The sequence below is a fragment of the Gossypium arboreum genome, chromosome 13, assembly GCF_025698485.1.
Source record: "Gossypium arboreum isolate Shixiya-1 chromosome 13, ASM2569848v2, whole genome shotgun sequence".
NCBI classification, from domain to species: domain Eukaryota; kingdom Viridiplantae; phylum Streptophyta; class Magnoliopsida; order Malvales; family Malvaceae; genus Gossypium; species Gossypium arboreum.
Genome location: NC_069082.1, coordinates 11213989 through 11233009, shown reverse-complemented (window position 1 = coordinate 11233009; position 19021 = coordinate 11213989). Strand labels below are relative to the sequence as shown.

Genomic DNA, 19021 nt, shown 5'->3' with positions numbered 1-19021 from the left:
TAGATCGAAGGTCAATCTTGGAAAATATAGACGCTCCTCTAAGCTGGTCGAACAGATCGTCAATCCTTGGCAGTGGATACTTATTCTTAATCGTAAGTTTGTTCAACTGGCGATAATCGATGCACATCCGCATTGTACCATCCTTCTTCTTCACGAATAGTACTGGTGCTCCCCATAGAGACACGCTTGGCCTAATGAAGCCCCTATCCAACAACTTTTCAATTTGAGCTTTCAGCTCCACCAACTCCTTCGGTGCCATCCTATACGGTGCGATAGACACTGGCGCCATTCCAGGCAACAAGTTGATTCCAAACTCCACTTCCCGGTTTGGAGGCAATCCCGGAAGCTCCTCTGGAAACATATCTTGAAATTTCTTTATAGTCCTAACCTTGTCCACTGTCAGTCCTTCCTCTTCCGACTAGTTTACAAATGCTAAATAGGCCTCACAACCTTTCCGAATCCATTTTTCGGCCCTCAATGTCGACACCACATTAGACAAATAATCCCTTCGCTCATCTATCACCATGACCTCCTTATCCTCCGTAATCCTTAACACCATTCATTTAGCAGCACAATCTACAGTCGCCTTATGCTTAACAAGCCAGTCTATTCCCAAAATGAGATCAAACTCTCCAAACAGTAACTCCATCAGATCTCCAAGGAAAATCCTACCTTGAGTTTCTAAGGGTACATCCCTATACAGTTTGTCTACCCTAACCGAATAACCTAAAGGACTTAATACAGATACCCCACTCACAATCTTCTTAGAGTGCACACCCAACGACCCAGATATGGCACATGCAATATAGGAATGAGTAGATCCAATATCCACCAAAACAGTATATGGCATGCCAGAAACCAAAAACGTACCAGTTATGACGTCAGGCGCGTCGGCCTCCTCTCGACATCGAGCTGCATACACCAACGCTGGTTGTCAAGCTTCAGTATTTCTGGCACCTCTTCCAGGTGCCCCTCGACCTCGACCATTCCATTTCCATTCCTACCTTGCCCACGTCCTCTCGGTGGTTGTTGTCCACCTCTCATAGGTTGAGCAACCCCTTGTACAGCAATCTGAGCCTGATCAGCTCTCTGAGGACAGTCCTTAACTCTATGCTCCACAGATCCACATCGGAAACAAGCACCAGAGCGTTTCCTACACTCGCCCAAATGTACCTTACCCACAGTCTCCATAGATTGGTGGTCTAACCATATTCATCGGCACTGCTCGAACTGGTTCCTCCACTCTTGCTCTCTTAACATTCCTATTAGCACCACCTGAGGGTCCTGAATCCCTCCGAAAATGGTTTCGATCATTCTTCTGATTCTGCTTTTCAGCCCGCTTAACCTCCTCTACTATATTTGCCTTCTCCACTAGGACCGCAAAGTCTCGCTCCCTCTACGGAGCAATCAACACCCTCAGGTCATCCCTAAGACCATCCTCGAAGCGCACACTTCGCTCATATTGCGTAGCAACTATGCCCACGGCATATCGGCCTAACCTCAGAAACTCGGCCTCGTACTCGGCAACTATTTTACCTCCTTGCACTAGATTTAAGAATTCCTTCCTACGAGCGTCCACATAACTTGCCCCAACATACTTACCTTTAAAGGCTGTCTTAAACAGTTCCCAAGTTACCCTATCAGCTGGGGTCCCTTCTCTCACAGTGAGCCACCACTGATAGGCCTCGTCTCGTAGCAACGATACGGCTCCTTTCAGCTTCTGCTCCACCGAGCAGTCCAAGTCATCCATAATCCATTCTGTGGCCTCCAACCAATATTCTGCCACATCTGGGGCTACACCGGACACACCCCTAAAGATCTCCACTCCGTTGGCCCGGAGCCATTCAGAAATAGATCCCCGAACTCCGTTGTCCGTACTTGCCTCGGTAACCCTTTCTAGAACACGAAGCATTGCCTGCGACAGGGCGTCATCCCCAGCACCACGATCATGAGACTCCACTTTCGTTGCCGATGGTACCGGTGCATCTGCCACCGGCATATGTCCCGAAGACGAAGATCCCGCTCGAGCCCTTCCACAGCCACGTCCACGGCCTCTTCCACGAGAGGCTCTTGTACTCATATCGTATTATCTGATTATGAATTTTATGCATTAATATCATTCCAATGTTTATTACAGATGTTTTATGAATCAGACAGTACTTCAGAGATTGTTTTCGCAGAACCGAAGTCTAGCTACAATTTCAGTCTCTTATCAAACTTTCCTATGGTTTTAGTATCACCCTATTTAGGGTATCCTAGCAGAGTTTCAGTACAGATAGACAATCCAGGAAAATATTCAGAGAAATTCAGAATGATACTTACAGGCTTGGGCCGGAGATTCAAAACGCCACCTTCAGAAGATTCAAAATTTAAAAACCGAGAATTTTTTTTTGAAAATTGTTGTTTTTGTAAACCCATTCCACAGCCGAGTTGTTGCAACTTAGCTCTGATACCACTAAATGTAACACCATAAACCCGGCCTAGACTTTATGACCGAATCCGACGTGCCACATCGAACGTTAAAAACATTTTTTTCTATTCTTAGTCCAGGAAATCGTACTTGATGTTCAAAGGGCTAATTCATTAAGGGTTAAAGAGAATGGAAGCTGTGCACCAGGTACCAAGCTCTTTCGAATCCAATCCTAGACATGCACATCGCCATTGCCACACTCTAACATCGTGCATTTCTTTAGGTTGCCATTGTAATTGTGTTCATTTTAAAGTAAAACATATTTAATTTTGAAAAAACATTACCATAGAAGAAGCCTTGTTTGAGATCGTGTCACTTTGAAATTAATTTATGTTTTTGAAAACGAACCCTAGATCTAGCCCATTCTGATAGTTAATATAAATTAAGTTCATCATAATAATATATAAACCAAACCCATAAAAAAATAATAGAGCGGCCTTATTACATAATAAAACCCAAATCATCAAAGTAAATGAATAATGAAGTCCAATTCACCAGAAGAAAACCATATTGCAGAACGAGTGGCCACTCCGAATCCCTCGCAGCTCCAAGCCCACTATGGTTGGGGGTTACCTGCATGGATGAAGATAGGAAATGAGTTTGGGGAAACTCAGTGTGTAAAATTAACCCAACCATAGCCCATATCAGCTCAAACCACAGAAACAGAATAAATTGGCCTTAGCCTGAGCAAGATATAGAATTAAGCCCATAGGCCCATAATGATCGATCGATATTTCATGTATATGCAGAACCCAACCCATAACCAACCACATACACCCCCTTACCAACCTTTCACCATGTGGAGAGACTACTCGACCCACCCAACCGCTACACGCCTCAGAAATATGCAGCATGGTCGCGTAATGAATAATGTGGCGAGTCACCAGATACAGATAATCGTGGCAGAGCCACCAGAACAGATATATGTGGCAGAGCCACCAGATCCGATAATTTGTGGTATAGCCACCAGGACGCTTCCTCTATAATATAACCCATGTCCCCATGCAACAAAGATTCATTCATGGCATACAACATACAGATTTAAATCAACATGCTTTTCAGACAAAATTAACCCTAGGGGCATATCGGTCATTTACACCTAGGGGTATCATGGTAATTTTCCATACATAAGGGTATTATAGTAACTTAGCTACTTTTAGGGTTTTCATGCATATCCTAACCATTTACGTACCATTAGAACACTTACCACGCATACTTACCGAATTGGGCCCGTTGGCCCATGAACCCGATTTTTGGCCCATTAAGCCCAAATTATCAAAATGCACGAAATCACGCGTACTGCAGTTTGTTACTTTAGATTACCAAATATACAAAACCAACTATCTTGCGAGCATTCGCACACTCGCAAATTCCCAAAATACTAACTTTTCGGCATTTCAGCTTTTCGGCTTTTGCCAATCTAGTCTATGAGAGGGTGTCAGTTACACACCTGATTTGTGATGATTCACTAACGAGATCCACACACGAACTGACTACAATTATATTACTACCACGTTAATCTAACTACCGAAACGAACTACATATTAACTCCTTACCATATTCGGCCAACAACACCTTAGGCCTTAGCGTTCCTACCTTTGCCGAAAGCAGCGTCTCGATTCAGATCCGTTCGCTCCACTTGTCCAAGCCCTTGATCAACAGCCTCTTAATCACACTATTACTAAATTAATACTGTTACCACAACCCCTTAGGGCTACAAGTCCAAAAACGACAACCTCCCTAACTTTTAGGGATTCCGACTTTTCTTAAAATACGAAAGATAGACTAAGTTGGGAAGACTTACCATCGATTCTTTCAGTCAGCGTCCCCCCTTAGTTCCTAATTGATTCTGTTGCAGCTTTAAGCCCTCAAACGATAACAAAAGTCGAGCCTTCAGTGATCTCAGTATTCTGCCATGTCCCTAGGATAGTGTGGGATTTTCGGCTTTTTTGCAATAGTGTAGAGAAGCTAAAATATAAGGGTTTTACTGTGGTATTGTTGACAGAAACTTGGGGTTTAGAGGATGAGAGAATCGGCCAAAGATGATGAGAAAAAAAAAAGAGAATTGGCTAGGGAAATCGGTATAAGAGGAATCAAGTTTTCGGGATTTCAGGATTTGAGGCAATCGGCTACAGTCTTAAAAATAATGGAAGGAATGTGGTATAGAGTAAGGTGGCTGAAGGATTTGGCTATGGGGAAAAGAAGAAGAAAAGAATACAAATAGAGAGAAAAAGAAAAATAAAAGGAGAGGAAGAGTGATCAGAAAACGGCTCACTTACCCCCTTGTGTCGAATTAACACAAGTATTACCCTAACCGAATTTCCCATGCTAAAGTCCTTTGGCAGGCCACCTCTTGCTCCTTGATCAGCTCCTAGATTTCCCCCTTATCTTTATCCTTACTCAATCCCCTTATCATCTTAAACTCTCCCTAACAGAGTTCCCCCTTGAGTTCCATCACCTCCCCTTTTTGTGTACAAAAAAAATAAACACCTTATTTGCTTGTCCTGCGGCTCGAACTTGGGCTCTTCCTACACTTCTACACGCCACTTTTATAGCCTTCCCAGTGGTGCCACATTCCACTTTGCCACTTACTTCCTTATATCTTATTTTACCCAAATAATATTTAAGACCCCTGTTAACCAGAACCCCCTTTTCCCTTATGGATCAAAATTAATTAAACCCTAGACTTAATCTTAAACTTGGGCCTTCTAGAGGCCCACTAACATAATTAAACCTACGCCAAACAGTCAAAACACAGAAATTTTCAAATTCACCAAAATTCACGAAGTCCCGAAAATTGGGTCGTTACATGGGTAAGGCACAAGGGCATGTGGGCTCGATTTTTTTGAAATGTTCTGTAAGGTTGCACAGGTCCCGACTATGACCTCTTTGTAGGGTCAGTAAGCGTTACTCAGACCCCTATACTCTGATCTAATATTAAGATGTTTGTAAAAGCATGATAATTTAAGCATGTGTATCTACTCTGATTTGATGACGATGCTATGATTTGATATCTGCACGTGAGCATGCCATATTATTTATGTTGCATTTTTAGCCGCTATCTGGCAGCTTCGCTGCAATTATTGATATGTGTCGTTTTACAGTACCTCTTGGTGTTTAAGGTTGGATAGGTTGATTCTATCGCCATACTTGGTGTGTAGGGCGGCTGGGTGGGTCAATCTTATCCCCACATGGTGTGTTAGGTTGGACGGAGATGGTGTGCAAGGTTGGTGGGCATTACTATTCTGATTGATATGCATGTATGTCTGTATGGGCTAAGGCCCGAATGTATCTGATACTGTTCTGAGTGGGCTAAGGCTACACAGATTCTGTTAAGAGCTCAGGCTTGAATATGTCTGTTTGAATGCTATCCATTTACATGCATGTTTTTCTGTGGGGATGTACACACTGAGTTTGCAAAAACTCACCTTTTATTTTGTTTGTCTGTCAGGTAATCCCCAGCAATAAGTGGATCGATGCAGCGGAGGGCTCAACGGTGACCACTGCTACATATACTCTGTTTTTTATGGTTTTGATACTTTTATAATTTTAACTGCTATGATTGGGAGTATTAATGAAATCTCTAGACTCGGACTGTTTGGTTTAAAATTTGGGATTTTGAACTACTATTTATAAATTCCAAAACTATAACTTTGTTTGTTTTTAGCTTCTGCGTATTAAGAAATGTTTTCAAACAAATTAACCAATATATGTTTATCGATGTTTAGTAAAATGTGGTAACTGGAACAGTTTTTAGGTAAACACGGTTTTAAATACATTCTCATGTGACTTCGCCAGATTTGGTCATAAAGTCTAGGCCAGGTTTGGGGTGTTACACTTTTAGTCTTCGTGGGAACGATATCTTTGCTCACCGTTGCTATATTATTAATTAATAAGTGCACTTGCCTTAGTCAAATTTTTAGTTAGCTTTGATGCATTACTAATTTTCTTTTTTTTTTTTTGTTTGGAAGTAATATTCATATATGTACTAATCATGCACCTGTAATAGTTATTAACTTGATGCTGATAAAGGCTTAAGTTTACTTGTAAATGGGATTCTTTGGAAGAGTATTGCTACTGTTTCTTAATGTGGTATTTTATACTTGTATTGTTTTATGAAACCATTAGTGCCTTTTTTTTTTTCTGGAATTCCTAACACTAGAGCTTTGTTGACTTAATTTAGGTAGCACGTTGATTGCTTGGAGTGATTCTAGAGGAAAGCAGTCCGGAGGAGCTGCAAGTAGGGAATCTCTTCTATGTGGGCTTTATATTTGTAACTATCATTTACAAATAATTAATTTAATTTTTTCATTCTGGATAGAAATAAGCTACTATTAGGTCATTTTTGTTAGATGTGCTATTTGAGATTACAAAATATTGTGATCTTTATCTCATTGAGAAGGTTATTGATGATGAAAGCGAAGTGAGTTTAAAACTCATTCTATAGTACTAATGCATGCTTATCTATCAATCCTATAGTTTTTCCTTATTGCATGTAAAAGTACATCTTTATCATGTGTTTTCCCTTGTGATTGACATTATAAGTGTTTTCCTGAAGAAAAATATTCTTTTGGCCATGGAAAATGCAGGGATTTTCACCTCAAATGATTTAGTAAAGGACAAAGTAACTAATTTTGAAATTGTGTGATTGTACGCAATTTTTCCTACATATCTCAAATTGAATTGATCCTCCATTCAGGAACATTATATCTGGACTGTGAAATATGATGCCTTCTATAAAATATTAGAATGTAAATTGGTTCGATTATCCTTTCATTTCTAATGTCAGAATATCGATATTCTGTCCTCTTATTTTATTCATATATTTCCTACTTACTTTACCTAAAATGAATGTGCAAGTTCTATTTTGTAGCATAGAGAATGGACAGGCATAATTTGTGTTAGAGATGTGACCCAAATTTATGATAAAACAAAATACAAGTGGTAAAATACAAGTGTGCAAGAGAAGTTCGAATAGAAGTATACTTCCTCTATTTAATGTTGATTTGAATAAGATGTCTTAACCATATTGTATTACTTCTATTTTATTTTGATTAGAATATGGTTCTACACACCTATAAATAGACATAGTCTACTCCTCTTGTAATCATTCGAATTTGACTAGTGAATTATCTTCTCATCTGCACGTGGTTCTTTCTCGAAAGGTTTTTCACGTAACAATTTGTTTGTTCTTTATTTTACTTTGGGATACATTGTCATTAATAACATTCTCTTTTTTCACAAATTGGTATCAGAGCTTTTTGGGTTGCTTATCTCAATCACAGTAATGGCATCGTTAAAGTATAAAATTTCGTTGTTGGATCACAACACCATATTCACGTTATGGTAGATTAAAATAGAGACAGTTCTTGCGCAGATGGATCTGGAGGATGCCTGCTAAGTATAGATAACATGCCTTCGACATTGATGGATGAAGAGAAGAAGCATAGGGATCGAAAGGTTTTAACGCAATTACATCTACATTTTTCTAACGAAATTTTGTAGAATGTGGCGAATGAGAAGAACACCGCTGCATCATGGAAGAGGTTGGAGCAGTTATGTATATCGAAAACTCTAACCAGCAAGCTGCATATGAAGTAGCGTCTTTATGCTCATCGTTTGGAGGAAAGTGCGTCTGTGTACAAACAATTAACAGTGTTTAAAGAAATTCTCTCGAACTTTGAGGCCATAGAAGTTCAGTATGATAAAGAAGATCTAGGGCTGATTTTACTTTGTTCGTTGCCCTTGCTTTATTCAACCTTTAGAGACACGATTTTTTATAGCTGCGAGTCTCTTACAATTGATGAGGTTTATGATTCATTGACCTCGTATGATAAGATGAAGCATCTTGTAGTTAAACACGGCTCTCAAGGAGAAGGTCTCATTGTTCATAAAAGAAAAGATTGGAATGTTGATAATGATCGTAGAAAGACACAGGAACGGAATCTTTATGGTAAATCTAAGGGAAGTCGAAGTCTTCGAACAGAGGTAAAACTTGTAACTTCTATAAGAAGAAGTGGGCACATTAAATCTGAGTATTTTAAGCTGTAAAACAAGATCAAAAGGGAGGCTACGAATCAAAAGAGCAAACAACTAGAAAAATCTAGTGAAACTAATGTTGTAGAATATTACAACAATTAAAGTGTTGGAACGATTAAAGTTAAGATGTTTGACGGAGTTGTTAGAACACTTAGTGACGTGTGACATGTTCCAAAATTGAAGATAAATTTGATTTTATTGAGTACTTTTGATTAAAAAGGGTACAAATACACAGCTGAAAGTGGGGTTTTGAAGATTTCCAAAGGTTCCATCGTTGTAATGAAAGGGCATAGAAAGATTGCCAAGTTATATTGCAGGGTTCTAAGGTTATTGGTGATGTAGCTGTCACTTCGTCTTCAATGTCAGATGATGATATTATTAGACTTTGGCATATACGCCTAGGGTATATAAGTGAGAATGGCATGGCAGAATTGAGCAAAAGAGAACTTCTTGATGGACAAAGAATTTGCAAACTGAAGTTCTGTGAGCACTATGTTTTTAGGAAGCAAAAGAGAGTTCGATTCACCAAAGGAATCCATAACATGAAGGGAACATTGGAGTGTATTCATTTTGATTTGTGAGGGCCATCTAGAGTGCCTTCAAGAGGTGGAACTAATTATATGCTAGCACTTATTGATGATTTTTTCAGAAAAGTTTGGACTTTTTTCGTGAAGCAGAAAAATGATGTGTTTTCTGCATTTAAGTCTTCGAAAACTATGATTCAAAAACATATGGGAAAACAAATAAAACACCTTCACACAAAAAATGGCTTAGAGTTCTGTTCTGATCAGTTTAATATACTGTGCAAGTCAGAAAGGATCGTGAGACACTTGACAGTTTTTCATATTCCATAGCAAAATGGTGTTCTAGAACGAATGAACAGAATGATCATGGAGAAGGCTTGATGTATGTTGTCGAACGCCAACTGTAACACCCCTATCCCGTAACCGTCGCCAGAATAGGTAAGGGCCATTATCGGACTTGTAACTCATGTCAGAACAGTAAAATTTTGAACTTTTTCTTGAAATAAAGATCGTTCGTTTAAATAAGTACTAAGCACAACCAGAGGTAAAATTTAAACTTCACTAAGTAAACATTCAAAAGATGCCATTTTCGCATGGCTTATATACATTAACCAAAAATATTCTTCCGCCACTAGTCTATTCTATACATGCCATAAAGTAATTCTAAATGTAATAGTAACAAGCGGTGGATAGTGATAGTGTGACTAGTTCTTGACGATCCCGAGCACAGTAGCCGCAATGAGATCTATAAAACAGAGGAAACAGCGAGTAAGCGGAGTAAGCATTACAATGCTTAGTAAGTTTTAAGCGAAGTGTCAACAGATAACAATCAAATTATAACATAGTTGTTCAGATATTTTATTTCACTCTTCCTTCGGGCATACCATCCCTTTACCGAATATGCACATCTCATCATATACAATAGGCGGATAAACTTTCACATAAAAGTGAGCTCATGTGACATAAATATATTGTATGATTTCACATAACCTCTCACACTGATCCGATGTCACATAATCATAGGAATAGTCTCATAGATTGCTCTCGTATGCATCACATAACTACCTTATGATTTAGTTCAAATCAAGCTCACATATAAACTTGGAGTACATACCTGTTTAACCTTTCGCATTGAATATATTTATAAGAAATTATTATTACGAAGTCTTATAGCTTTAACCTCTACTCGGATTATCGGCGAGACCTTTAGCTCGATTTAAATCTCTACACGGTTATCGGGTCTTACCCGGACAAAATCTCCACACGTAGTCATCGGGTCTTACCCGGACATAATCTCCACACGTAGTCATCGGGTCTTACTCGGAATATATTTCCAAGTTTCATGTACATTTAATCACATGTTACAACATTCACATCGACTGTCATATTTGTAATTCATTTGCCTCATCAAATATCTAATAATACACACCTTTTACATTGGTCGTTCGGCCACAATATACGCACATCGCCTACATATTTCACACTAGCCATTCGGCTTTACCACATATACATATCTCATATATATATTTCACATTGACCATTCGGCTTTACCACATATGCATATCTCATACATATTTCACATTAGCCATTCGGCTTTACCACATATACATATCTCATACATATTTCACATTAGCCATTCGGCTTTACTACATATATGCATGTTCATATTCACCACATTGGCCATTCGGCCTTATCACACATATGCATGTTCACATTCATCGCATTGGCCATTCGGCCTTATCACATATATGCATGTTCACATTCATCACATTGGCCATTCGGCTTTATCTCATATATACACATTCACATTCATCACATAAAATCCTAAATCAAAATATAAATTTTCATGTATTCACATCACAATTATCCAAATATACTTCACATACCACATATACTATCATGTATACACTTTGTCTTGGCCGAATCTACATCAATCATTTTCCAATGAATAATTCAATTTCACGCCATACTATCATTTCATATTCGAATACTCATAAACTTACAATTTCACAAATTTTAATATCAAAGATCCGTCTAACACTCATATATCATTTTACAATATCACGATTTAGAATTCACGTATGGGTTTAATCAATAGCTTATGAGCAACTAAAACAAGTTTTATCCATGTTTACAACAAAATCACATATTCACTACGAGCTGTTTTCCTAAGCAATAGTCACTAAATTATTTATAACTGGAGCTACAAAACTCCAAATCACTTGCCGTTAATTTTTCCTGAATATAGACTCGTATATCTTCCATCCATAAAATTTCCAGAATTTTAGGTTTGGCCAATCAATACCATATTTTTCTTAAAGTTTCCCCTGTTTCACTATTTGACTAATCTGACCACTCTTCACTACGAATCAAATTTTTCATTGTACAGAATTCATAATGTGTTCAATTTTATTTCATTTGAAACTAGACTCATTAAGGAGTCTAAGCATATAAATATTATCTTATAACCATTTTTTACAAATTATAATGATTTTCCAAAAACAAAACAGGGATTTCGAGTCATTCGACCTTTGTCCCACACAACTTTAAATATCTCTTTATAGGAAATTCTTTGCTTCCACGGTCTCTTTTATAAGAAACTAGACTAACTAAGATTTGATTACATATTTTATTCAGCCTATAATTCCACACCAACAATTTATAGTGATTTTCTAAAATCACGTTACTCTTCTTGTCCAAAGCAAATTATTACAATTTGCTCTTAAATTTCCAAGTCCAAACACTTATGAACTTACCATTTGAGTTTAAGACATATCATGGCCACATCATATCTTATTAAATCAACTCATTATGTCCTATTATGATTGAATTTACTCAACGTTTAATCACTTAAAACTTACCTCGGATGTTGTCGAACGATTTCGGCGGCTATTCGATCACTTTTTCCTTTCCTTTATCCAACTTTGGTCCTCTAAGCTCTTGAGCTAATTCAAACAAATTTAACTTATTAAAGTCTCATTATGCTAGCTTATGGCCGAATGTGACCAGGAGTTTGATAGGTCATATGGCCACCTTTAGTTCAAATACAAAATGGTCATACGCATTTTTAATCACATTGAGCAATTTAATACAATTAATCTAACATTTCCTCATGTGCACCTTTATGACTGAAAACACACATCATTAACCTAATATCAATTACTAAGCACTTTAGCAATTTCTCCTTGAGCCGATTATCCAAGTCAAGATAGATTCATCATCATGCTTACCTATAACCGAACACATGCAACACCAATCCATCTATTCATTCATGCGTGCATCTTATTCAAGCATGTATATCTACAACCGAATTCATCATATAAATAACTATGAATTTACTCAAACAATCTCAATACCACACATGGTGCTCAAACCCTTTTTCAATTTCAAAACTCGGCTAGTACAACTATATACACTAGTAAATCAAACACTAACATTTGCACTTCACCTTACTACCATTTCTCATCCAAATAACGTGAACAACAACCATATTTCTCTTCTACTTCCTACCATGGCGAATGCATCAAAACACCATACCATTTCAATTTTGGTCATGGTTAAACAAAGAACTTAATGTCTAACTCAAAAATGCTAAAAAGAAAATTCAAAAGTCATCAATCCACCATCACATGTATCATTACAAAGCTTCACTTTTAGCATGCAATTGACATCAACACCAATCCACCTTAGCCGAATATCATCTCCATGACATAGCAAAGATTTGAACCATGGGCTAGGTAGAACTCAAGCTAACAACTAAAAGCATGCGTGAATCTCATGGAACAACATCAACATACCTTAACCTTGATACAAGTATGGCCGAACCTCTTCCAAATCCTCTTCCAAGCCGAACATGAAGCAAGAAAGCACCTTCCTTCTTCCTTCCTCCTTAGAACTTTCGGCCAAAAAAAAATGTAAAAGGATGGACACTTTTTTTTTTCTTTGTTTTCATCATTTTCCCTTCCATTATTTTATTACCATGCTCTTTATTTTATCATTCCTCCCATGAAACACCAACATAACATGTTTATGACATGTTTTGCCCATCACACTTTGTCCACCCTATTTGTCATGGCCGGCCACTACTAATTAGGGGGGAAATTGACATGCAAGTCCACCCTTTTTATTACATGCACTAATAGATCCTTATGTTTTGACCTATCACACTTCAAAAGTGTCACACATAAGTCCTATTGACTAAATTCACATGCAATTTACTAAATCGAAGCTTAAAACTTTCACACATTCATATTCACATATTTTAGACAATAAATTTCATATTCAAATAATTTGGTGACTCGGTTTAGCGGTCCCGAAATCGCTTTCCGACTAGGGTCACTTTAGGGGTGTCACACCAACTCACCAAAGTTGTTTTGGGCCGAAGCAGCTTCTACTGCATATTTTTTGATCAATCGAACTCTATCCGTTTCCATTGAGAAAAAGACTCCACAAAAGGTATGGTCTCGTAATCCTGCTAATTATTCTGATTTAAAGATCTTTGGGTGTTCTGCGTATACTCATGTTGATAATGGAAAATTGGAACTGAGATATATTAAATTTGTTCTCCTCGGTTATAAAGATGGTGTAAAAGGGTATAAGTTATGGTGTCCTGAAAATAAAAAAGTTGTGATTAGCAAAGATGTTGTTTTTGATGAAACTGCTATGTTACCTAACTTATCTCTTAAAGACTTGTAACACCCTAAAACCTGGCCTAAAAGTTTAGATCGAATCTCGAAGGTTACATTGATCACCAAAGTGATCGGAAACAAAAACTTTAATTTAAAACAAGAAAACCTTTTTTGTTCATTATGTTTGAAATAATATTAAACCAGCATGAAACATTCAGAAATAAATCCACAGTTTTTAAAGTTCAGTCCACAGTTTGTATAATCGTCTTACAAACCAACTTAAAGTTTATCGTATAAAACTTGTGAAATTTTACTTAAATCGAATTAAACCATATTTGTCTTAGACCTCTAGTATGCCGAGTCTAGCTCTAAACACAGAGAGTACCTAAAAGGAAAGACACTACAGAGATGAGCTACGTGAGCTCAGTGTGAGTTCGAAACATGAACAGAAGACAACAAATGGAGTGACACAATAAATACTTCAGACAAGCATGTGCATAAGAATATCACTTATGAAAGTCTCAATCGGTATATCACATGCAATATCAACCACGGAAATGATTTTCAGTCTTGTGCAATCATCAGATCATATTAGATGACATTAACTATATTGTCAAGAACTAGAAGTTCATGCAAATAGATAGAATGTCCTGACAAACAAACTTATATTCAGATGCGAACAGATGCAAAAGTCAAAATCCAAACCCATCAACCAAACACCACTTTGTCCATCCATCACACTGCATAAGGGTTATGGTAGGCTCGTCCACCATGCACACCACATAGAACCATAATAGGTTCATCCACCCAACACACCACAACATGGAACTATGCCACTTGAGTAACTTTATACAGCTGAGCTGATATATGTATAGGATAGTGTGATAAACCACTATACAAAAGTATCACAGTTAAAACTGCTAAGTCTATCTTCCTTCTCTTCATAACTAGATCCCAAAATTTTCATGCTATGCAACAATGTACACATCATGCAGATATTATACAAAAACGGACATTACTATTTTCAGTTGAATAAATTCAGGTTTAATCACACTTGTATTCAAATATTCAGTTACAACAACAATAATAAACTCATACTTACTCATCACATAAACGAGCAATAAAATTAAAGCCCATAAATGTACATATATATACGAATCAAACTAAATCGAGTCCCAAACACACTTACCGAGGCTTGACCTAGGGTCGGATTACGCAAAAACATAAAACAGACAATTTGTGACCCAAAACAAAAAATTTTGCAAAATAGGGCCACATAGCCGTGTGCCCCGGCCATGTGGATCTGCCCAGGCTGTGTGGGGGGTCTGCACGCCCATGTAAAGGCCACACATGCCCATGCACACACCTGTGTGAGCAGCCCGTGTAACTCACTGTCCAAAAATGCCAAAAATAAATAGCAGGGGCGACATGCCCGTGTAGAGATTCACACGTCTGTGTGGGTCACATGCCCGTGTGGTCAGGCTATGTGGCACCAAAATTCGCCAAAAACCCTAAATCCCAATTTCATATAGCTGTGTGAGCCACCCATGTGGGGCACACACCTGTGTGGCAACCCATGTGGTAACGAAACCACATCGAAATAGCTCGAAATTCATGCTTTTGATGCTGAAACGATCCTCAACCATTGGTAATCCAGAAATATATCGAAATATGCAGAATATCATGCAATCCATCAATAACTCAACACTTAAAATTAATAGTTTCAAAAACACACCTTAGATCGGAATTGCAAACAATAAGGATTAACCGTTTCGCCTCCACAAGACTATTCTGACTCACATCCGATAACACGAAACACACAAGATTAATCTCCTTTAACAGTTCCGTAAAACAGAAGAAGAAAGGAAATAAAAATGAAAAGAACAGAAAAAGATTAATAATGGAGAAGAAAAAGAAAAGTAAAAAAAATAGAGAACGTGAAAACTTCTTTTCTATGTTAACATTAACTTCCCCTTTAAAAACAAAATAAAATAACAGAAAAACAAATAAATATAAAAAACAATCACAGGGATTCAAACACGAGACCCAGAGATACACTAACACACCAGCAGGCCCATTCTGACTTTAAAATGTGAAATTGAACCCAAATGTTCAACATACTCACTGACCTTAACTTCAAACATCAAAACTTCTAACCCCAGATTCCGGGATGTTACAAGACTCTTTCAATAAAGAACAACAAAAGTAGGTAGAGCATCAGATTAATCTAGAATCCACAACAAAGTCGACTCCTCAAGCCAGTATAGAAATTTAAAACAGAGTTTCTTCTTCACCGCAATACTATATTGCCAAAATCAAAACTAGAAGAGAGATTAAACCTCTAAAGTGGTATGCCGAGGTTAATCTAGTTGCTTATGCTTTAAATGTGGCTAAAAATATAGATGCAAATCAAGAGTCATCTACTTATTCTGAGGCGGTTAGTTATGAAGACTCAGAAAAGTGGATGTTTACTATGTAAGAGGAGATGGAATCATTCCACACAAAAAGAACATGGGATCTTGTGAAACTTCCTAAAGGAAAAAGGATTGTTCGTTGTAAATGGGTGTTTAAAAAGAAAGAATAGAATCTAGGAGTTGAAGAACCCAGATATAAAATAAGGCTTGTTGCAAAGGGTTACAGTTAAATTCCAGGAGTGGGCTTCACAGATGTGTTCTCCTTGGCTGTGAGGCATAGTTCGATTCGAGCTTTGCTTGGTATTGTGGCCGTGCATGATTTGGAGGTTAAGTAATTAGATGTAAAAACTGCATTTTTGCATGGAGAACTTGATGAGAATATTTATATGCAACAGCCAGAGGGTTTTATAGTCTTAGAAAAAGAAGACTATGCTTGCTTACTGAAGATGTCTCTTTATGGTTTGAAACAGTCACCAAGACAATAGTACAAGAGGTTTGATTCCTTTATGACTTCTCATGATTTCAAAAGAAGCAGCTTTAACAGTTGTGTTTACTTGAAGAAAAATAGTTATGGTTCTTTTGTGTATCTACTCCTCTATGTTGATGATATGTTGATAGCAGCGAAAGATAAAAGAGAGATAAGAAAGGTCAAAGTGCAGCTTAGTGAAGAATTTGATATGAAATATTTGGGACCAGCAAAAAAGATACTTGGTATGGAGATTCTCAGAGATAGAAAAGCAAGTAAATTGTATCTAATTTAGAAAGGGCACATTGAAAAAGTTCTTTGCAGGTTCAATATGCAAAGTGCTAAGCCTGTTAGTACTCCTTTAGCAGCTCATTTCAAACTTTCATAGGTTTTGCTCCATAACCAGATGATGAGATTGAGAACATGTCACATGTTCCATATTCTAGTGTAGTGGGATCTCTTATGTATGCTATGGTTTGTTCACATCCAGATTTATCATATGCAGTCAGTGCATTTAGCAGATACATGATGAATCCCAGTAAAGAACACTGAAAAGCAGTTTAGTGGATTTGAAGATACGTACAAGGTACTACTAATGTTTGCTTACTGTTTGGAAGAACTAAATATGGAGTTATTGGGTATGTTGATGCTGATTTTGCTGGAAACTTTGATAGAAGAAGATCTCTCACGGGTTATGCCTTTACAATCGAAGGTTGTACAATCAGTTGGAAAGTCACTTTGCAAACTACAGTCGCTTTATCTACCACTGAAGCTGAGTCATGGCGATTACTAAGCTTGTAAAGAAGCTATTTAGTTGAAGGGACCTTTAGTGAACTCAATGAAGACCTTCATATCAGTATAGTATTTTGTAACAGTTAAAGTGTCATCTTCCTTACAAAAGATCATATGTTTCATGAGAGAACAAAGTACATTGATGTTCAGAATCATTTTGTTCGTGATATTATTGCTTGTGGTGATATTATTGTGAGAAAAATTAGTACTCATGAAAATCCTGTAGATAAAATGATTAAGTTACTTCCCATAACTAATTTTGAGCATTGCTTAGACTTGGTTGGTTTCATTGTTGAAGTTAAACCCTTAAGGAGTTTTATGGAAGAGGTAGAGAACTTGTTCATTGAGAGTTCGCGATGAAAAAGTTGTTTGTTGAAGAATTCGTGTCAAGGTGGAGATTTTTAGAGATGTTACCCAAATTTATGATAAAATAAAATATAAGTGGTAAAATACAAGTGTGCAAGAGAAGTTCGATTAGAAGTATACTTCCTCTGTTTAATGTTGATTTGAATAAGGTGTTTTAACCTTACTGCATTACTTATATTTTATTTTGATTAGAATACGGTTTTATACACCTATAAATAGACATAGTGTAATCATTTGAATTTGACATAGTGAATTATCTTCTTCACTGCCTGTGGTTTTTTCTCGAAAGGGTTTTCACGTAAAAATCTATGTGTTATTTTCTTTCTTTCTTTTTCTTTGGGATACATTGTCACTACCAACGTTCTATTTTTCACAATTTGTTCGGCAACTAGAACAGGATTGGCATATTGACACAAATCCGAAAATACTTTCTCAATTAGCTGTAAAACTTCACTACTTGTCATAATCTTTAGATAGCTCTATCACAACAACACTTAAAAACGTTCTGATATTAGATTCTAAAGTCGTATGTTGTCACAATGCTTATTTTCTTCAGATATTAGAATCTAAGCCATAATCTCGTCCCAATGCTTATGATTTTAATATTTTTTTTTTTTGTTTGCAGAGGTTCATCAAATATCAACTCCATGTTTCTGCCAACAAACTTGAATGGCAGCTAATGTCTTCAGTACTTCATCCTTGGAACACTTCTTCGGCTGCATTTAATAGAGTGATAAAATTATGCAAATATGTTTTAAACTTACTTAAAAAATTAAAAATTAAATTCTTTTAAACTTACTTAAAAAATTAAAAATTAAATTCTTTCTTTGTTATCATTTAAAATCTAAATACAAAATCATTAGCATTGTTAATGTTTTCGGTAAAAAAATTAACATAAAATATCATTGAATATGATCTGAAATCTTTGTCAAAACATCAATTGTGTTAATGATTGAATGCAGTTTGAATCTAGTTTTATTCAGGTCGAAATGTTAATTAGGATAATATTGTTTATTTTTTTGCAAATAATTTTCATTATTCAAAACAAATTTGTAACTTCTACAATGCATCTTTACCCTTGTGGGTGGTTTACATTTTAAATCATTGAATTTAATTTCATTAAATTACACTTTTGAATTTCTATTAGTAATTACGTCACCTATGTTGATTTCATTAACTAAATGCCTACACAACTTGCATAAAATCAACCAAGTTTATTTTATTTAAAAAGAAGTTAAATATGCATGTCAAGGCTATTTTTATATTAAAATAATTTAACCGAATTAGGATAAGGATATCTGATTTAATTTGTACAGAAATTT

At 36.8% G+C, this 19021-nt stretch overlaps 1 pseudogene; it reads left to right on the top strand.

The window, feature by feature from the left end:
• Positions 1 to 6665: 6665 nt before the first annotated feature.
• On the top strand, positions 6666 to 18425 carry LOC108462225 (peroxisome biogenesis protein 22-like; annotated as a pseudogene).
• Positions 18426 to 19021: the final 596 nt, after the last annotated feature.